Raw genomic sequence first — 22134 nt, forward strand, 5'->3', positions numbered from 1 at the left:
ATCCGGACAAGTGTGAGGTAATGCATTTTGGAAGGTGTAAGACAGGTAGGGAATATACAGTGAATGGTAGAACCCTCAAGAGTATTGACAGTCAGAGAGATCTAGATATACAGGTCCACAGGTCACTGAAAGTGGCAACACAGGTGGAGAAGGTAGTCAAGAAGGCACATGGCATGCTTGCCTTTGTAGCCAACTAGGATGGCCACTTACAAAGGGAAATATGGCCACTTGCAAAGAATCACGGGAAATATGGCCAATGCAGGATCCAGACAAACTCAGAGCTTAAGTGTACATTGGCCACTAGATAACCAGACACTATCGAAACCCCCAGCCAATTCGCATTCTGATGGCTCATTTCTCCAGAACAAAAGACTTGTACTCAAGTATCAGACTCATCGGCGCCACTCCCTTCACCCAGGAAGCCCAAACAGCCAAGGTCAATGACCGCTCAGGACACGCCCAGCCATCAAGGCACCCACCCCTTGATTGGCTAAAATCGAAGGCAGTAATTGAAGCCTGCCGAATTATTGGGTACAAAGCTAAGGACCGCCCAAAAGAGTGCGAAATGCCCGAAGGATAAAAAGATACACTGGCATGTGTTAAGTCTCTTTTGGCCCTGGCGCACCAGCACTCTCTTGGCCTGGCCTACGCCTGATACAATTAGCAGCACCTCGACCAGAAGCAAGTTCAAGATCAACAACCGCTACCAGACGGATGAGCCCAGCAGAAATGAAGTCACTTCTCCAGACCCAGCCACGCAAGATCCAGGTATCACAGACAAATATCTTAGATTTATCCCAGGCTCAAAAGGCAGACGAGACTCTTAGACAAATTTTAGACGGTACCTTCCCAGCCCCCCTACGACAAATTCAAGGACACACTGATGGTACAGGACAGTATAATTTTAAAGAATGGAATTTATGTGGTTCCCACCCAGGACAGGAACCAGATAATTTGCCAATTTCACGATGGACACGGACATCAGGGGATAGAAACCACCATTGCCCACTTAAGACCTTTGTGCTGGTGGCCTGATTTATATTGAAAATTGTTTAATTTGCGCACAGAATAATCCAGAAAGGTACTCCAGGAAAGGACAATTAAGACACTCCCGACCTGTTAATGGCCCATGGACGAATTTACAGCTCGATTACATTGGTCCCCTCCCCCCCCCTGCAGAAATGGTTTAAATATGTGTTGGTAGTGATCGACATCTTCACAAAATGGGTGGAAGCATTTCCCTCCAGGACAAACACAGCTAAGGCAACAGCCAAGATTTTAACGCAGCAGATATTTACACGCTGGGGACTTCCCCGCAGCACTGAATCGGACCAAGGTTTTCATTTTACAGGTAGAGTTATGCAGAATGTCCTGACAATTTGCGGCATAAAACAGAAGTCCCATATTGCTTATCACCCACAATCCGGCGGCATTGTGGAACGTATGAATCGGACCCTGAAAGCGACTATGAGGAAAATGGTGCAACAGCACAACACCACATGGGACACAGTTCTCCTATTTGCCCTTATGTTTATTAGGAATACAGTATCCAGTTCCACAGGATTCACCCCCAACATCCTCATGACCGGACGACCCATGAAAGGAACTGAATATTTTTTAGGACTTGATATGGCCAGCCCCACAGTCACCGCCCTCGCCCACGAAAAAGCAGTCCAACAGGTCACAGAAAATATCAAAGCAGCCCAGCTCGCTGCAGCTGTCCGACTAGGCGCTAGGAAAAAGCAGAGTAAGGCCTGCTTTGATAAAACAGTCCACCCAGTAGAGTATACAGTCGGTCAGCAAGTGATGGTTTCCCTATACAACCCAAGTTTGTTCCTCTCCCCTACATTTGCAGGACCCTACTCCATTTCGGATAAAGTGACCCCCCTCTGTATACAAAATAACATACCCTAATGGAAAATCAGGTTGGTTCCATATCAACCAGCTTAAAGTTTATTGGACCCAATGCAGCCACTCACACCACGTCTCCCTGGCAATGGCACACGAGTACGCCCTGTCCACTGACAACCTAGACCAACCCTCCCCCAGCCAGGATAGCACGTCCACAGACCCGACCGTTTCTCCGCCCACAGGAATGACTTTCCACCTTGAACGTGATTCGGATGCTAGCTACAGCACTCCAGGCTTATTTGAAATCAACGACCAATGGCACAACCGCCCAGGCTCCAGTCGCCTCAGCTCCTGGAACCACGACCAAGACATGTTGGCCCCCTATACCCCCTTTCATTGCTACAGCCAGAGCCACCGCCACCGCCCGACGAAAGAAATTTGCCCTTTGCAGCTACCGCCCCTCATGACCAAAGAATTCCCCATTGGCACAGCGATAACTCGTATCGCTTAATAAGGAACAACGATTCGGATCCCACAACAGCCCATGCGGTGTTGCTAATTGTGTTTCTCTTAATTTGGCTCTGAAGATGGCGGTCAATATGGTCGCCTTCCTTAATTCTAAGTACGTTTTGCTCTAGAGTCGCCAGGTATCTTTCGATACCGCCACAAGGTTCAAAACCAAATACTGATCAAAGACTCGATACACCAGTTAGTAAGTTCAAACTCAATGCTCGTTTATTTACACACGCAGTCAAATATACTCATACATAAAACTCTACAAACTAAACTATCACTACTGCTAAAGGCCTATATTTAGCTTCGGGCGCCCACTCAGTCAGAGGAACAATGGTTGTTGTTCGGTTCGGAGGCTGCTGGGGTCGTATTGGAACGGAATAACAGCTAGGGGCGTCTGTCTCGTAGCGTGCGTTGACCTTGGACTTGCATGTTCTGATGTTGCTGTTGGACAGGTCTCTCCTTGGTGACAGCCGGGGCCGCAAGAGAGCGATTCTCTCTGGTGATTCTTCTTATACCCAAAAGGGGCTTCGCGCTTTTGGGTGGGCCTTGAACTTGGCTCCAATTAATTGGGCCATTTCCCAATCGCTCCCATCGATTTCCTCCAATAGAGGGGTGGGTGCCCTGATTGCTGGGCATGTCCTAGGTGGTCGTTGGCCTGCTTTGTTCTGGTCTCCTCTGGCTCCGGTCCGTCTTGGTATTGTTTACTTGTTACCTTTTTGTTCCCAGGGATGGCTCATTAGTATGGAAATGGTTTGCAGTATCGGTCTTGTCTGGGAGCTATGGCTCCAATCAACAGACACACCTTGCACCTGCTTGCTTTCTTAGTATTGTCCATTTTCCCTGCAATCTTTGCAGAGTGTCCATTTTGTAATCGGGAAGTGGCCATCCCAGATGGCTACAGCGGCCACGGCACGAAAACGCCAGACACGGGTTTGGCAACCGGGAGATGGTGATGACTCATAGTCTGACTCCTGTTACGGTAACCCTTTCACGACGCTTTTTGATACTGAACCCTGAGGTGCCCAGATGATGAGAAAAAGGAAGAGAGGGATACGGACCCAGGAAGTGTTGAAGATTTTAGTTTAGACGGGCAGCATGATCGGCACAGTCTTGGAGGGCCGAAGGGCCTGTTCCTGTGCTTTATGTTGCTTTGTTCTTTGTTTGTTGGAACCGACTGAGATTTACGGTGTCCTATTTTCTGATGGAGCCTGCCCGCTTTCTTTCTTATTGCCACGTGTTTTAATTAATGTCGCCCATTTACTAAATTTCTTGATGCAGTCATAATTACCCTTCTGCACATTGTCGGAGTCCATATGTTACAAATTCTTTCCGCTCATGTAAGGTCACCCAGGCAGTGGAGTAACGGCACTAATCCCCGCCCTGCCTGAGGACCCCCTATGTATTCGGTCAGCCAAGCTCAGGCAGTGGAGCAACGGCACTGATTCCCGCCCTACCCGGAGAATCCCACCCATTCTTGCCCTGCCGCGGCTCACACGCACCCCATGTTCCCGTCATTGCGAGTAATTTGGAAAAGTTCTTAACACTCCTTACTGTCCTTGGCAGGTCTTTGTTTCCCCTTATCTGCTCTTTAGTGTAGTTTAAAGAATGCCTTTTGCCACAGCCTGTACACTCAACTCTTTACCTTCCGCGACTCTTTGGTCGCTACCCCAACTGCTATTTACATGTTTGACACACTTGGTTGTAACAAAATTTGCTGCAATACGCATTGACCACAAGCTGCAAGATTCCTTGCACTTTAACAGAATATTTTTCCCACCTCTTATCTCCAAAATGGTTATTTAAAAAATAAATAAATTAGGGAGTCACACATGGTGACGATTCTAATGGGTAATTGAAGTTCAGAAGAGAAAGAGATACAAAACGAGATATTAGCCAAGGGTAATAACAGATATTATGCTTGCACCCCCAGGAATATACAAAGAACAAAAAGACAAGAAAATGAAGACAGAACTGATGACCTCCATTATGATCATCGTTGGATCCCGACAGTTGCGTGCGTTGACAGCCTTTGTACCCCATACCACACCGGCCCCGGACATGACCATACAATATGAGACCCCTAGCCCGCTCACCGCACCTCACATGAAAATAAACACTGATACCCCCACATGGTGCAAAAACATTGTAAAATGGTATTCCCTCTCCTATAGTGTAGAAGCCCTCTTAGTAATAGCAATAATCTGCTGTGTCGTTCAGACACTTAGACTCCACAAATGGCGAAGGAGAGCCTCCCGCTCCCCGATATACACACTCCGAGCACCTTTCCTTGGAATCCACCAAACCCCACAAACCTTTTTACTGATGAAATAAAGGTTGTATTTTTCTAGGAGTGTGATGACTTAAGTAGGAATGTGATGCTGTTGTTTAAAATTTTTGTATTGTACATAAGTTCCGTTTGATATTTGCCAGCAGCATGAGTGTAGCTTAGGTAATGACAGTTAGAGGTTCCCTTGTGTAAATAAGTTAAGTGTATGATTAAATGTTTATAGTGGCTGCTTAGAATTTATGAATGTGTGATGTATTAAAAACTTAGGTAAATGCTCCAAAAACACAGGACAGAGTAGTGTAGAACCTGTCCCTGACCAAGGGTAACCAGCACACCAAAGACGGATGAGGGATCAATAGTGTGATCCATCACGCTTCGCGTTCAGGATCAAAAGGACGGGATGTAGCCATCTGGGATGGCCACTTACAAAAGGGAAATATGGCACTTGCAAAGAACCAAGGGAAATATTGCCAATGCAGGATCCAGACGAATCCAGAGCTTAAGTGTATATTTGCCACTAGATAACCAGACACTATCGAAACCCCCAGCCAATTCGCATTCTAATGGCCCATTTCCCCAGAACAAAAGACTTGGACTCAGGTATCAGATACAGATACAGACTCATCGGTGCCACTCCCTTCACCCAGGAAGCCCAAACAGCCAGGGTCAATGACCGCTTAGGACACGCCCAGCGATCAAGGCACCCACCCCTTAATTGTCTAAAATCGAAGGCAGTAATCGAAGCCTGCCGAATTATTGGGTCCAAAGTTAAGGACCGCCCAAAAGAGTGCGAAACCCTCGAAGGATAAAAAGAGACACTGCCATGTGTTCAGTCTCTTCTGGATCCGGCGCACCAGCACTCTCTTGGCCTGGCCTACGCCTGATACCAATTGTAGCACCACGACCAGAAACAAGTTCAAGATCAACGACTGCTACCGGACGGATGAGCCCAGCAGAAACGAAGTCACTTCTCCAGACCCAGCAACGCAAGATCCGAACAAAGGCCTTGTTCCTCTGCATAAAGCCAGGTGCCTGAAGTTAAGTACAGGTTGTTGTAGTGTTAGGTGTAATTTAGCTTGATTGTAGTGTTTTATGTTGCATGTCAAAGTAATTCTTGTGTGTAAATAAACTATCATTGAACTTGAACTAACTAACTGGTTGTTTGGTCTTTGATCGATATCCGGTAAAACCTTGTGGTGGTATCATTTGATACCTGGCCACTCTGAAAAGCAATATCATCATTAATAATTGTCAGTATCCAGTTAAAAAGAGAAACATTATTTGCGTCTCCGGTGCGAATTGGCAACACCTTCATTGGCCAGGGCATTGAGCATAAAAATTGGCAAGTCACATTGCAACTGCATAGAACCTTAGGCCACAACTGGAGAATAGTGTTCAATTCTGGTCGCCACACCACCAGAAGGATGTGGAGGCTTTAGAGAGGGTGCAGAAGAGATTTACCAGGATGTTGCCTGGTATGGAGGGCATTAGCTATGGGGAGAGGTTGAATAAACTTGGGTTTGTTCTCACTGGAACAAAGGAGCTTGAGGGGCGACCAGAAACCCCAGAAAATGGGGAACAAAGAAATGGCTGACGAACTAAATACAGTTTGGTCTGTCTTCACAAAGAAGGACACAAATAAGATACTAGAAATGTTGGGGAATACAGGGTTTAGTGAGAGGGAGGAACTGAAAGAGATCAGTATTAGTAGAGAAATGTTGTTGGGGAAATTGATGGGATTGGAGGCCGCTAAATCCCTAGGGCATGATAATCTACATCCCAGAATAATTAAGGAAGTGGCCCGAGAAACAGTGGATGTATTGGTGGTCATCTTCCAAGGTTCTATAGATTCTGAAGTTTATACAGATTGGAGGGTAGATAATGTAACCCCACTATTTAAAAAGGGAGGTAGAGAGAAAACAGGGAATGAAAAACCAGTAAGGCTGATGTCGGGAGTGGGGAAAATTCTATTATCCATTCTCAAAGATTCTATAGCAGAACACTTGGAAGGGGAAATCTTGCTTGACAATTCTTCTGGAATTTTTTGAGAATATAACTGGTAGAGTTGATGAGGGTGAACCAATGGATGTGGGCTATTTTGACTTTCAGAAGGCTTTCGACAAAGTCCCACATAAGAGATTAGCATGTAAAATTGAAACGCATAGGATTAGGGCTAGTGGATTGAGATGGATGAAAACTAGTTGACAGACAAGAAACAAAAAGTATGAATAAACAGGTCTTTTTCCAAATGGCAGGCAGTGACTAGTGGGGTAACGCAGGGATTGGTGCTGGTACCCCAGGTTTCGCTATATTAAAAAAAATATATATATATTTTATTCAAATTTTTCGGCCAAACAAAACAATAAAGGTTTTTCCCTTTTTACAACAATAAAACAATATATATATATAAAACAGTGACCGTTTTTAACAAATAAATAAATAATATATAAACTAAATGGCAACTGCCATAACAAAAATAATAACTCTCCCATATAATAAAATCAAACAGTCCAATATACATAGCCAAGTACAAATATCTATTCAAAAACACCCGAGGACCCACCCGAGCCCATCCCCCCCCCCTCCCCCCTGGGTTGCTGCTGTTACCTTCCCATTAGGGATAGTCAGCACGGATTTGTGAGGGGTAGGTCTTGCCTTACAAATCTTATTGAATTCTTTGAGGAGGTGACCAAGCATGTGGATGAAGGTAAAGCAGTGGATGTAGTGTACATGGATTTTAGTAAGGCATTTGATAAAGTTCCCCATGGTAGGCTTATGCAGAAAGTAAGGAGGCATGGGGTAGTGGGAAATTTGGCCAGTTGGATAATGAACTGGCTAACCGATAGAAGTCAGAGAGTGGTGGTGGATGGCAAATATTCAGCCTGGAGCCCAGTTACCAGTGGCGTACCGCAGGGATCAGTTCTGGGTCCTCTGCTGTTTGTGATTTTCATTAATGACTTGGATGAGGGAGTTGAAGGGTGGGTCAATAAATTTGCAGACGATACGAAGATTGGTGGAGTTGTGGATAGTAAGGAGGACTGTTGTCGGCTGCAAAGAGGCATAGATAGGATGCAGAGCTGGGCTGAGAAGTGGCAGATGGAGTTTAACCCTGAAAAGTGTGAGGTTGTCCATTTTGGAAGGACAAATATGAATGCGGAATACAGGGTTAACGGTAGAGTTCTTGGCAATGTGGAGGAGCAGAGAGATCTTGGGGTCTATGTTCATACATCTTTGAAAGTTGCCACTCAAGTGGATAGAGCTGTGAAGAAGGCCTATGGTGTGCTCGCGTTCATTAACAGAGGGATTGAATTTAAGAGCCGTGAGGTGATGATGCAGCTGTACAAAACTTTGGTAAGGCCACATTTGGAGTACTGTGTACAGTTCTGGTCACCTCATTTTAGGAAGGATGTGGAAGCTTTGGAAAAGGTGCAAAGAAGATTTACCAGGATGTTGCCTGGAATGGAGAGTAGGTCTTACGAGGAAAGGTTGAGGGTGCTAGGCCTTTTCTCATTAGAACGGAGAAGGATGAGGGGCGACTTGATAGAGGTTTATAAGATGATCAGGGGAATAGATAGAGTAGACAGTCAGAGACTTTTTCCCCGGGTGGAACAAACCATTACAAGGGGACATAAATTTAAGGTGAAAGGTGGAAGATATAGGAGGGATATCAGAGGTAGGTTCTTTACCCAGAGAGTAGTGGGGGCATGGAATGCACTGCCTGTGGAAGTAGTTGAGTCGGGAACATTAGGGACCTTCAAGCAGCTATTGGATAGGTACATGGGTTAAGGTAAAATGATATAGTGTAGATTTATTTGTTCTCAAGGGCAGCACGGTAGCATTGTGGATAGCACAATTGCTTCACAGCTCCAGGGTCCCAGGTTCGATTCCGGCTTGGGTCACTGTCTGTGCGGAGTCTGCACGTCCTCCCCGTGTCTGCGTGGGTTTCCTCCCGGTGCTCCGGTTTCCTCCCACAGTCTAAAGATGTGCGGGTTTGGTGAATTGGCCAATGATAAATTGCCCTTAATGTCCAAATTGCCCTTGGTGTTGGGTGGAGGTGTTGAGTTTGGGTAGGGTGCTCTTTCCAAGAGCCGGTGCAGACTCAAAGGGCCGAATGGACTCCTTCTGCACTGTAAATTCAATGATAATCTATGATTAATCTAGGACAAAGGTTCGGCACAACATCGTGGGCCGAAGGGCCTGTTCTGTGCTGTATTTTCTATGTTCTATGTTCTATGTTCCTTTATCGTTCTGCGAGGTAGTTAATGAACGGTTGCCACCGCCTGGTGAACCCTTGAGTATTTCGTCGGGGAGAACGGCAACGGCGCCGTCGCCAGTGCTTTGAGGCTGGTTCCTTTGCAGGACGCCATCTCCAATCTCTTCCATGCCGCTCCTTCCCCTTCTCCCATCCACTTACACACCATTGAGATATTGGCGGCCCAGTAGTACTCACTTAAGCTCGGTAGTGCCAGTCCCCCCCTATCCCTGCTACACTGCAAAAACCCCCTCCTCACTCTCGGGGTCTTCCCAGCCCACACAAAACTCATGACACTTTTCTCGATTTTCTTGAAAAAAGCCTTCGTGACCATCACCGGGAGGCACTGAAACACAAAAAGGAATCTCGGGAGGACTACCATTTTGACTGCCTGCACCCTACCCACCAGTGACAGGGGCACCATGTCCCATCTCTTAAAATCCTCCTCCATCTGTTCCACCAATCGTGTTAGATTAAGCCTATGTAAGGTTCCCCAACTCCTGGCTATCTGAATCCCTAAGTACCGGAAATCTCTTGTTACCTTCCTCAGCGGTAAATCATCTATTCCCCTGCTCTGCTGCCCCGGATGCACCACAAACAACTCACTCTTCCCCATATTCAATTTGTACCCCGAGAATTCCCCAAACTCCCCGAGTGTCTGCATTATCTCAGGCATCCCCTCCACTGGGTCCGCAACATACAGCAATAAATCATCTGCATACAATGATACCCGGTGTTCTTCTCCTCCCCTGAGTACTCCCCTCCACTTCCTGGAGCCCCTCAGTGCTATGGCCAGGGGATCAATTGCCAATGCAAACAGTAACGGAGACAGGGGACACCCCTGCCTCGTCCCTCTATAAAGACGGAAGTAGTCAGACCTCTGCCTATTCGTGACCACACTTGCCACCGGGGCCCTATATAGCAGCTGTACCCATCCAATAAACCCTTCTCCAAAACCAAATCTCCTCAACACTTCCCACAGATAGACCCACTCCACTCTATCGAATGCTTTCTCGGCGTCCATCGCCACCATTATCTCCGCCTCCCCCTCTGGTGGGGGCATCATCATCACCCCTAGCAGCCTCCGTATGTTTGTGTTCAGCTGTCTCCCCTTAACGAACCCAGTTTGATCCTCGTGGACCACCCCCGGGACACAGTCCTCTATCCTCGTCGCCATCACCTTGGCCAGGAGCTTAGCATTTACGTTTAAAAGGGAAATGGGCCTGTAGGACCCACACCGCAGCGGGTCTTTTTCCTTCTTCAAAAGTAGCGATATCGTCGCCTCCGACATAGTCGGGGGCAACTTCCCCCTTTCCCTGGCCTCATTAAAGGTTCTCGTCAAAAGCGGGGCCAGTAGGTCCATATATTTCCTATAAAATTCCACCGGAAATCCATCCGGTCCCGGGGCCTTCCCCGCCTGCATGCTCCCAATCCCCTTTACCACCTCCTCCATTTCAATCTGTGCTCCCAGTCCCGCCCTCTCCTGCTCCTTCACCTTCGGGAATTCCAGCTGATCCAGGAAACACATCATTCCCTCCTTCCCTTCCGAGGGCTGAGCCTTATATAACCTCTCATAGAATGCCTTGAACACCCCGTTCACTCTCTCCGCTCCCCATTCCATCTCTCCCTCCTCATCTCTCACCCCACCTATCTCCCTCGCTGCTCCCCTCTTCCTCAATTGGTGGGCCAGTAGCCGACTCGCCTTCTCTCCATACTCATACTGTACACCCTGTGCCCTCCTCCACTGTGCCTCTGCCTTACCCGTGGTCAGCAGGTCAAATTCCACATGTAACCTTTGTCTTTCCCTGTACAGTCCCTCCTCCGGTGCCTCTGCATATTGCCTGTCCACCCTCAGAAGTTCCCTCAACAATCGCTCCCTTTCTTTACCCTCTTGCTTCCCTTTATGTGCCCTTATGGATATCAGTTCCCCTCTGACCACCGCCTTCAACGCCTCCCAGACCACTCCCACCTGAACCTCTCGATTGTCATTAAGCTCCAAGCACCTTTCGATACACACCCTCACCCTTAGACATACCCCCTCATCCGCCAATAAGCCCAGATCCATTCTCCAGAGTGGGTGCTGTTCTTTTTCCTCTCCTACCTCCAGGTCTACCCAATGTGGAGCGTGGTCCGAAATGGCTATGGCCGTATACTCCGTCCCTGTCACCTTCGCAATCAGTGCCCTTCCCAAGACAAAAATGTCTATCTGTGAGTATACCTTGTGAACATGGGAGAAAAATGAGAACTCCTTACTCCTAGGCCTAATAAATCTCCAAGGGTCTACTCCTCCCATCTGCTCCATGAAGTCCTTGAGCACCCTGGCCGCTGCCGGCCTCCTCCCGGTCCTGGACCTCGACCGGTCCAGCCCTGGATCAAGCACCGTATTGAAGTCTCCCCCCATTACCAACTTTCCTGCCTCCAGGTCCGGGATACGCCCCAACATATGCCTCATAAAATTTGCATCATCCCAGTTCGGGGCGTATACGTTCACCAGAACGTATTCATTCTTGCAAACTTGCAATCTGCCACTCACCATCACATATCTATCCCCACTATCCGCCACTATGGTCTTTGCCTCAAACAGTACCCGTTTCCCCACTAAGATAGCCACCCCCCTATTCTTTGCATCTAAACCCGAATGAAACACCTGCCCCACCCATCCTTTACGTACTCTGACCTGGTCTGTCAGTTTCAGGTGCGTCTCCTGCAACATAACCACATCTGCCTTTAATTTCTTTAGGTGTGCGAGTACCTGTGCCCTTTTAATCGGCCCGTTCAGCCCTCTCACGTTCCACGTGATCAGCCGGGTTGGGGGGCTCTTTACCCCCCCCCCCCTTGTCGACTAGCCATCCCCTTTTTTAACCCAGCTCCTCACCCGGTTCCCACGTACCTGTATATCCCACCGACGGTGCCCCCCCCCGTCTCGACCACCCCGTCCCATAACAGCTCCCCCTTCTCCTTAGCAGCAGCAACCCAGTTAACCACCCCCCCCCCTCCGCTAGATCCCCCTCTAGCGTAGTTGCACCCCCCATGTTGCTCCCAGAAGTCAGCGAACTCTGGCTGACCTCAGCTTCCCCCCTTGCTCTCGGCCCCCCACTGTGCGAGGCCCCCTCCTTCCTGTGTCCCTGTTCCTGCCACAATTACCATAGCGCGGGAGCAAAGCCCGCGTTTCCCACTCGGCCCCACCCCTAATGGCGCATTTCCCTTCTCCTTCCCCTTTCCGTCCCACCGGCGCCCACAGTTCCTCATACTCTGCTCTTCCCCCCCCCCCCAACATGGGGAAGAGAGAAAAGTTAGAAAAGTCACAGGATCATAGAATTAACAAATTGAAAAATCATCCCCCCCCCACTTTCCCCTTCCTCGCCCCACATAATCACCCCACCACTTTGTCCCAGAAACTCTTTCTCTCGCCAGACTATTCCAGCTTCTCGTCCACAATGAATGTCCACACCTCTTCTGCCATCTCAAAGTAGTGGTGCTTCCCTTGGTGTGTGACCCACAGTCTCGCCGGTTGCAACATTCCAAATTGAACCTTCTTTTTGTGAAGCACCGCCTTAGCCCGATTGAAACTTGCCCTCCTTCTCGCCACCTCCGCACTCCAATCCTGGTATACGCGGATCACCGCGTTCTCCCACCTACAGCTCCGAGTTTTCTTCGCCCATCTGAGGACCGTCTCTCTGTCATTGTAGCGGAGAAACCTCACCACTATAGCTCGAGGTATTTCTCCAGCCTTTGGTCTTCGCGCCAGAACTCGATAAGCTCCCTCCACCTCCAAAGGGCCCGTCGGGGCCTCCGATACCATTAGCGAGTGAAGCATTGTGCTCACATATGTCCCGACGTCCGCCCCTTCTGCGCCTTCGGGAAGACCCAGGACTCTTAAATTCTTCCTCCTTGAATTATTCTCCAGTGCTTCCAACCTCTCCACACACTTTTTGTGCTGTGCCTCGTGCGTCTCTGCCTTCACCACCAGGCCCTGTATTTCATCCTCGTTTTCAGCAGTCTTTGCCTTCACGACCCGAAGCTCCAGCTCCTGGGTCCTCTGCTCCTCCTTTAGCCCTTCAATCGCCTGTAATATCGGGGCCAACACTTCCTTCTTCAACTCCTTCTTCAGCTCTTCCACACAGCGCCGCAGGAACTCTTGTTGGTCTGGGCCCCATAACAAACGGCCACCTTCCGACGCCATCTTGCTTTGAGCTTCCCTTTCTTGCCGCTGCTCCAGAGGATCTTCTGCAATCCGGCCTCTATCCTCTCCTTTTTCCATGCGTGTCCGGGGGGATTCCCTTCTGGTTTACCGCACAGTGTTTTTGGCCGTTTAAATTGCCGTTGTGGCTCCTATTAAGAGCCCAAAAGTCCGTTCCAACGGGAGGTGCCGAAACGTGCGACTCAGCTGGCCATTGCCGCACCCGGAAGTGCGGGTTTCACTATACATATTATTTATATATATATATATATATATATAAATAATATATAATATTCCTATGTGTACATATATAAAAATTTAGATGAGGAAACAAAATGTAATATCGCCAAATTTGCAGATGACACAAAGCTGGGTGGGAGGATGAGCTGTGAGGAGGATGCAGAGATCCTTCAGTGTGATTTGGACAAGTTGAGGGAAAGGCAGATTATCTGAATGGCCATAAATTAGGAGAGGGGAATGTGCAATGAGACCTGGGTGTCCTTGTTCACGAGTCACTGAAGGTAAGCTTGCAGCTACAGCAGGCAGTAAAGAAGGCAAATGGTATGTTGGCCTGCATAGTGAGATGATTCGGGTGCATGAGCAGGGATGTCTTGCTGCAGTTCTACAGGGCCTTTGTGGGGCCGCACCAGGAATAGTGTGTGCAGTTTGGTCTCCTCATAGAAGGAAGGATGTTCTTGCTCTCGAGCAGGCATTGTCAAACTCGGGGGCGCGACCCGTGGGTTGGTCGCGGGCGGTTGTCGGGAGGGTCGCGGAGCAGTCCGTCACGGCGCTCCCGGTCGTGCAAATCCACGCACAACAGCCGCAGCAGCTGGCTTTTAATAATGCCGGCTGCAAGCAGCCTTCAAAATGGCCAGGAACAGATAGAAAAAATTTGGCCGCACTGCGTATGCGTGCCTGATCATCGGTGCACATGCGCAAAACTAAACTATGCGCATGCGCGCCAATGATCGGGGACGGATGAGCAGTTCTGCCACATTTTTAAAAATATGGTCGCAGCCTTTTGTTTTCAAGTTCAGGGGGCCAAAGGGACCCAAAACCATTTTCTCCATTTATGTCAGCAACAAACATGGTAAGAGAAAATGGTGGGTTGCACAGGTCAGCCGGCTTGGGCCGCGAAGGTCGGCCGGCGTGGGTCACGAAGGTCGGCCACGTTTGGTCCCGAAGGTTGGCCGGTTGGTAAAAATGGGTCCCCGGAAAAAAAGTTTGAAAAACACTGCTCTGGAGGCAGTACAGAGAAGGTTTACCAGACTAATTTCTGGGATGGCAGGACTGTCGTGTGAGGAGAGATTAAGTTAGTTAGGATTGTATTCATTGAAGTTCAGAAGAACGAGGGGGGGATCTCATATAAACCTATAAAATTCAGACAGCACTAGACAGGGTAAATGCAGAAAGGATGTCCCCATTGCTGGAGGTATTCAGTAGGCTGAATCTGAGGATATGGGGTAGATGTTTAAGACAGGGATGAAGAGAAATTTCTTCAACCAGAGAGTGGTAAGCCTCTGGAATTCGCTACCACAGAAATTAGGTGATGTCAAAACGTTGTATGTTTTCAAGAAGCAGTTAGATATAGTACTTGGGGTGAAGGGGATCAAAGGATGTGGTGGTGGTGGTGGTGGTGGTGGGGGGGGGGCGGGGGGCGGGGGGGGGGGGAGAAAGAGGCGGGATCAGGCAATTGAGTTGGATGATCAGCCATGATCATAATGAATGGCGGAGCAGGCTGGAAGGGCTGAATGGCATCGCCCCACTTCCTATTTTCACCGGTTCCCCCTTATCTAGTCTAATAGTAAGTCCTCAAAAACTCAGTGGTCTGCCATACAATCCACTTTGACTTTGTCTAATCTTACTGATATTTTCTTTCTTTTTAAAAAAATTTAGAGTACCCAATAATTTTTTCCAATTAAGGGGCAATTTAGCGTGGCTAATCCACCTAACCTGCACATCTTTGGGTTGTGGGGGTGAAACCCACGCAAACACGGGGAGAATGTGGAAACTCCACACAGACAGAGACCCGGAGCCAGGATCGAACCCGAGTCCTCAACGCCGTGAGGCAGAAGTGCTAACCACTGTGCCACCCACCTCCTGATATTTTCTAAGTGTCCTGTATTACAACCTTTATAATAGACTCCAGCACATTTTCCCTACTACTGTCATTCGGCTAACTGGTCTGCAATTCCCTGTTTTCTCTCTCCCTCCTTTTTTAAATAGCGGGGTTACATGTTTCACCCTCCAATCTTCCGGAACTGCTCCAGAAGCAACAGAATTTTGGAAGATGAAAATCTGTGCACTCTCTATTTCCATGGCCACCTCCTTTAGTATCTTGGGATGTAGATTATCAAGTCCTGGGGTTTTAGCTTTCAGTCCCAGGAGAAAAACTTTACCCAGAGAGTGGTTATAATGTGGAAGTTCAGCTGAATGGCACAGGTGCCTTTAAGAGGAAGCAAGTGCATGAGGGAGAACGAGTACAAGGATCTGAAAACAGGGTTAGATGAACCTGGGTTGAAGGAGGCGCATGTGAATCATAAGCACCAGTACAGATCAGTTGACCAGTTTCATAGCATAGAAATGCAAGAAAGATTTATGGCACAGAAGGGGGCCATTTGGCTCATTGTGCCCAGACCAGCCAAAAAGAGACTTAATCCAAATAATCTCCACCTTCCAACTCTTAGTTCAGAGCCTTGAGGGTTATGGCACCTCAAATGACCATACTGGTGTTTTTTTAAATGTGATGAGGGTTTTGTCTGCCATCCTTTGCACATGATGTGGGGATGCCGGCGTTGGACTGGGGTCAGCACAGTAAGAAGTCTTACAACACCAGGTTAAAGTCCAACAGGTTTGTTTCGATGTCACTAGCTTTCGGAGCGCTGCTCCTTCCTCAGGTGAATGAAGAGGTATGTTCCAGAAACATATATATAGACAGATTCAAAGATACCAGACAATGCTTGGAATGCGAGCATTAGCAGATGATTAAATCTTTACAGATCCAGAGATGGGGTAACCCCAGGTTAAAGAGGTGTGAATTGTGTCAAACCAGGACAGTTGGTAGGATTTCGCAGGCCAGATGGTGGGGGATGAATGTATTGCGACATGAATCCCAGGTCCCGGTTGAGGCCGCACTCATGTGTGCGGAACTTGGCTATAAGCCTCTGCTCGGCGATTCTGCGTTGTCGCGCGTCCTGAAGGCCGCCTTGGAGAATGCTTACCCGGAGATCAGAAGCTGAATGCCCTTGACTGCTGCAGTGTTCCTCGACTGGAAGGGAACATTCCTGCCTGGTGATTGTCGCGCGATGTCCGTTCATTCGTTGTCGCAGCATCTGCATGGTCTCGCCAATGTACCACGCTTCGGGACATCCTTTCCTGCAGCGTATGAAGTAGACAACGTTGGCCGAGTCGCACGAGTATGTACCGCGTACCTGGTTACCCCATCTCTGGATCTGCAAAGATTTAATCACCTGCTAATGCTCGTATTCCAAGCATTGTGTGGTATCTTTGAATTTGTCTATATATATGTTTCTGGAACATACCTCTTCATTCACCGGAGGAAGGAGCAGCGCTCCGAAAGCTAGTGATATCGAAACAAACCTGTTGGACTTTAACCTGGTGTTGTAAGACTTCATACTATCCTTTGCACAGTGAGTGGCTGACCCTCACTGATGTGTTGGGCACTCTGCTACACAGACGAACCAACACGGTTGCGAATGGTACAACTCAGTTTTATTACTAACATTTATTTAGTGGTAAACTGGTTATTGAGGTTCGATCATAACCCTACAATCTGTGGACCTATTCCTAATACTATCTTGTAGTGGCACTCAGCACATGGCGTCTGTCTGAGTGGCTTGCTATGAGCTCTGTGCCCTGAGCTGTCTCCTGCTGGAATGCCCAGGAAGTGTCGTGTTCCCTGTTTTGTACTGTGTATGCTCTTGGCTGTGGCGTTGTGTGTGTGTTGATTGGTCCGTTGATCTGTCCATCAGTATGTATGTATGTTTGTGCTATGATGTTTTCCTGAATATCATGACATCCCCCCTTTCTTTACAAGAACATGTGCCTATGTGGTTATAAATAGAGATGTGTACTGACTGCAGCTAAATGTGTGTGTGTGCAATATCTACAGCATGTACATTGGGCTAAACTATATACAAGGAGCGATGTCGGGTGCGGCATAACAGCGAGGTTGTACCATAAACAAAGAACGGGGAAATGTTGAACGGCAAAACGAACTCCTGTAACGACAAGGAAGAACAGAAACATATTAACACAGTGGTATTATGAGTTCAATGTACAAACAGGCTCATAAGTCCAGTCTAGTAGGTGGGCGACGAATTCGGGTTGACCGCCTCAAGGATGGGTCTGGATCCACCGGCTGAGGAATGGGCCTGGCCACGGGCGATGACGGAAGGGGCATGGTGGCAGGAAGCTCGATATCAGGAACAACAGGAGGGCGCGGTGTCGGTGTAAGTTCCCGTAGTGAGCGTGGAAGTAGGCGAAGAGCCCGGCGATTGCGCCTATGAATGAATCCATCAGGCATGCGAACCAGGAACGAGCGGGGAGCCACGCTTCGAAGAACTGCGGTAGGTGCTGAGCAGCCGCCTTCTGGTAGGTGGATGCGGATGTCGTCTCCAGGCGCCAGGGCGGGAAGATCAGTTGCTTGTGTGTCATATGCCCTCTTCTGGCGAACGTGCTGCTGTTGCATTCTGTGTAGTACCGGAGCATGGTTGGTTGTGGGTACCAGAATGGATGGCACAGTGGTCTGAGGGCGCGACCCATCAACAGCTAGGCTGGTGAGAGGCCAGCGGCTAGTGGGGCCGAGCGATAGGCCAGCAGGGCTAGGCAGAAATCCGATCCGGCAGCAGCAGCCTTGCAGAGGAGCCGCTTGACGATGTGAATGCCCTTTTCCGCCTTTCCATTGGACTGGGGATGCAGAGGGCTGGACGTCGTGTGTGTGAAGCCATACAAAGCAGCAAAGGATGACCATTCCTGGCTGGCAAAACAGGGCCCATTGTCCAACATGACAGTAATCGGAATCCCGTGGCGAGTGAAGGTGTCCTTGCAGGCCCTTATGACAGCGGACGATGTCAAATCTTCCAGGCGTATGACTTCTGGATAGTTGGAAAAGTAATCAATGACGATTACATAGTCCTGCTAAGTGCGTGAAAAAGGTCCACACCCACCTTCGCCCAGGGGGACGTCACCAGCTCATGGGGCTGAAGCGTCTCAGGAGGTTGCGCCGGTTGAAACCTTTGGCAGGTGGGGCAGTTGAGCACCATATTGGCAATGTCATCACTGATGCCCGGCCAGTATACCGCCTCTCGGGCCCTCCGTCTGCACTTCTCAACCCCCAGATGGCCTTTGTGTAGTTGGTAGAGGACCAGCTTGTGCATGCTGTGCCGAATCACAATCTGGTCCAGCTTTAGGAGGACACCATCAATGACGGCCAAGTCGTCCCGGACATTGTAGAACTGCTGGCACGGTCCTTTGAGCCACCCTCCCGTCATGTGGCGCATCACCCGTTGTAGAAGGGGGTCAGCTGCAGTCTCCCGGCGAATACGGGCCAGACTGGAATCGTCAGCTGGCAGATTTGCCGATGTGAAGGCCACCTGCGCTTCGACCTGACAGACGAACCCCTCTGAATCGGGCGGTGTGCTCACTGCTCTAGATAGGGCATCAGCAATAATAAGGTCCTTTCCCGGGGTGTAGACCAGTTGGAAGTCATACCTCCTGAGTTTAAGTAGGATGCGCTGGAGGCAAGGGGTCATCTCGTTCAGGTCCTTATTTATGATGCTGACCAGGGGGCGATGGTCAGTCTCAACGGTAAACTGGGGGAGACCATACACGTAGTCATGGAACTGGTCTATTCCGGTTAGCAAACCCAGGCACTCCTTTTCGATCTGCGCGTAGCGCTGTTCTGTGGGGGTCATGGCCCGCGAGGCATTAGCGACCGGGGCCCATGACGCAGTGTCATCCCGCTGTAGGAGTACCGCCCCAATGCCTGGCATCAGTCGAAATTTTAGTGTCATGAGATGTGTCGAAAAACGCCAATACCGGGGCTGTGGTGAGCTTAATTTTGAGCTCCTCCCATTCCTTCTGGTGTGTGTTTAGCCACTGGAACACCGTGGACTTCTTGACGAGGTGGCGCAGAGCCGTCGTGTGGGAGGCAAGGTTGGGAATGAACTTCCCCAGGAAGTTGACCATGCCTAGGAAGCGTAGCACTGCTTTCTTGTCTGCCGGCTGCGGCATGGCTGTAATGGCGCTCACCATGTCTGCATCCGGACGGACCCCTGACCGGGAAATGTGGTCCCCCAGGAACTTCAGCTCGGTTTGGCCGAAAGAACACTTGGCTCGGTTGAGGCGCAGGCCGTTTTCCCGTATGCGCGCAAAGACGCGCTGGAGACGATTGATGTGCTCCTGTGGAGTGGTGGACCAGATGATGACGTCGTCCACGTAGACGCGCACCCCTTCGATGCCCTCCATCATCTACTCCATGATCCTGTGAAAGACCTCGGATGCCGAGATGATGCCAAATGGCATTCTGTTATAGCAGAACCTGCCGAAAGGGGTGTTGAAGGTGCACAGCTTTCGGCTGGACTGATCCAGTTGGATCTGCCAAAAACCCTTCGAGGTATCCAGTTTTGTGAAGATTTTAGCCCGGGCCAATTCGCTCGTGATCTATTCCCGTTTGGGTATGGGGTAGTGTTCCCTCATTATGTTGTTGTTGAGGTCTTTTGGATCAATGCAGATCCGGAGCTCGCCGGAGGGTTTCTTAACACACACCATGGAGCTGACCCATGGCGTGGGCTCCGTGACCCGGGATAGCACCCCTTGGTCCTGGAGATCCTGTAGCTGCCGTTTGAGGTGGTCTTTGAGTGGCGCTGGGACCCTGCGAAGTGCGTGAATGACTGGGGTGGCATCCGGTTTGAGCCGAATTCTGTAGGTGTAGGGCAGTGTTCCCATGCCCTCGAATGCCTCCTGGTTGTGGGCGAGGAGCGATTGGAGCTGTGCCCTGAATTCTGCATCCGGGAAGTCAGATGTGCCTTCTGGAGACAGAGCGTGGACCCGTTGCACAAGGTGGAGAACCTTGCATGCCTGTGCGCTAGCAGGGAGTCCTTTGATGATCCGACTATTTTGAATGAGTGTGCGGCCGTGTGTGTGTTGTGTCACACCTGGAGCTGGCAGGATCCCATAGCCGGGATAACGTTCCCATTGTAGTCGACCATCTTGCAATGGGATGGTCGAATTGGTGGTTTGATCTTCATGGCGTAGCTGGCTGACCATGCTGTGAGGTTGGCGGAGGCGCCAGGTGTCCAGACGGAATGTTATCAGTGATCGGTTGACCGTTAGGGTGGCACACCATTCATCACCCGGATTGACAGTGTTCACTTGCAACGGCTGGTGGGACCTGGCTGGAGACATCCGGTTCCCATCAATGACCGCAACACGGAAGGCGTCCCGGTCGTCTGTGTCACTGGTCTGGATATCGTCTGGGCACGACTCGTAGTAAGGAGGCTGAATGGTCCGCACGTCCCTGCGAGGTTGTCGAAATTGGGGAACATTGGCAGGTTGAGCTGCTCGACAGCAGGCAGCGTAGTGGCCCATCTTGCCACAGCGGAGGCATTGTCGGTTTCTTGCGGGACATTGTCGCTTTAAATGTGCGGCTCCGCAGTTGCCGCACGTCGTGACGTCATGGCGTTCGTTGCGCCACCGCGCATGCGCAGTTCGGTCTTGCATCGAGCGCGCTTGCGCATCATGTCCCTCAGTGTCAACGTCGTTTTTGGCGCGCACAAATGCGGGAGGCCTCGAAAAGCGCGTGAAATGGCTGCCCTCGTCTGGGTCGCGGGCCGGGAGGAACTCGATCGCCTGGACCCGTTCGGCCTCGTAGGACGCCTGCCTCGCCGATCCGGCCGCGTAGGACCCCTGCCGCGCCGATTTGGCCGCCTGAAATTGGGAGTAGCGGCTAGTCGCGTTTTCATGCAGGTCACAGGCTTCGATTGCGGAGGCTAGGGTGAGGCCTTTAATTTTTAAGAGCTGCTGGCGTAGGGTGCCCGAGGTGACCCCAAAAACGATCTGGACCCGAATCATGGAATTGGAGGTGGTGTCGTAACCACAGGACTGCGCGAGGATATGGAGATGCGTAAGGAAGGATTGAAAGGGCTCATCCTTACCCTGCAGGCGCTGCTGGAAGAGATACGTCTCGAAACTCTCGTTGACCTCGATGTTGAAGTGTTGGTCGAGTTTGAGAAGGACCGTCTTGTACTTGGTCTTGTCCTCACCTTCCGCGAACACCAGGGAGTTGTAGACATGGATGGCGTGTTGACCTGCCGTGGAGAGGAGGATGGCGATCTTTCTGGTGTCCGAAGCGCTCTCCTTTTTGTTGGCTTCCAGGAAGAGCTGTTTGAACAGCTTCCAATTAACGCCGAGGTTTCCAGTGACTTGTAGCGGCTGCGGTGTGCTGACGGTGTCCATGGCGCAGGATGGCAGATTCCAGAGGATTCGTAGGAAGGTCTCACAGTTACCGGGTTCCAATCCTGGTACTATGATGTGTTGGGTACTCTGCTACACAGACGAACCAACACGGTTGCGAATGGTATAACTCAGTTCTATTACTAACATTTATTTACAGTGGTAAACTGGTTACTGAGGTTCGATCATAACCCTACAATCTGTGGACCTATTCCTAATACTATCTTGTAGTGGCACTCAGCACATGGTGGATGTCTGAGTGGCTTGCTATGAACTCTGTACCCTGAGCTGTCTCCTGCTGGAATGCCCAGGAAGTGTCGTGTTCCCTGTTTTGTAGTGTATGCTCTTGCCTGTGATTGGCTGTGGTGTTGTGTGTGTGTTGATTGGTCCGTTGATCTGTCCATCAGTAAGTATGTATGTTTGTGCTATGACGTTTACCTGAATATCATGACACTCACTACACACAAATGTCAGGGCGCTCAAATGCGATTCCATTATTTAACTTAGTTAAGGCATTCTCCCCATAAAGGGGAGTAACGTAAAAAATGTAATAAAATTTAAAACATGCAATCA

General features: G+C 49.6%; 1 protein-coding gene across 5 annotated transcripts in view; it reads right to left on the reverse strand.

Moving 5' to 3' along the window:
• LOC140402535 (exocyst complex component 3-like) overlaps positions 1 to 22134 on the reverse strand; it is a 150115-nt gene that overhangs the window by 23532 nt on the left and 104449 nt on the right. The gene's annotated exons all lie outside the window — the stretch shown is intronic.

The sequence above is a fragment of the Scyliorhinus torazame genome, chromosome 2, assembly GCF_047496885.1.
Source record: "Scyliorhinus torazame isolate Kashiwa2021f chromosome 2, sScyTor2.1, whole genome shotgun sequence".
NCBI lineage: Eukaryota > Metazoa > Chordata > Chondrichthyes > Carcharhiniformes > Scyliorhinidae > Scyliorhinus > Scyliorhinus torazame.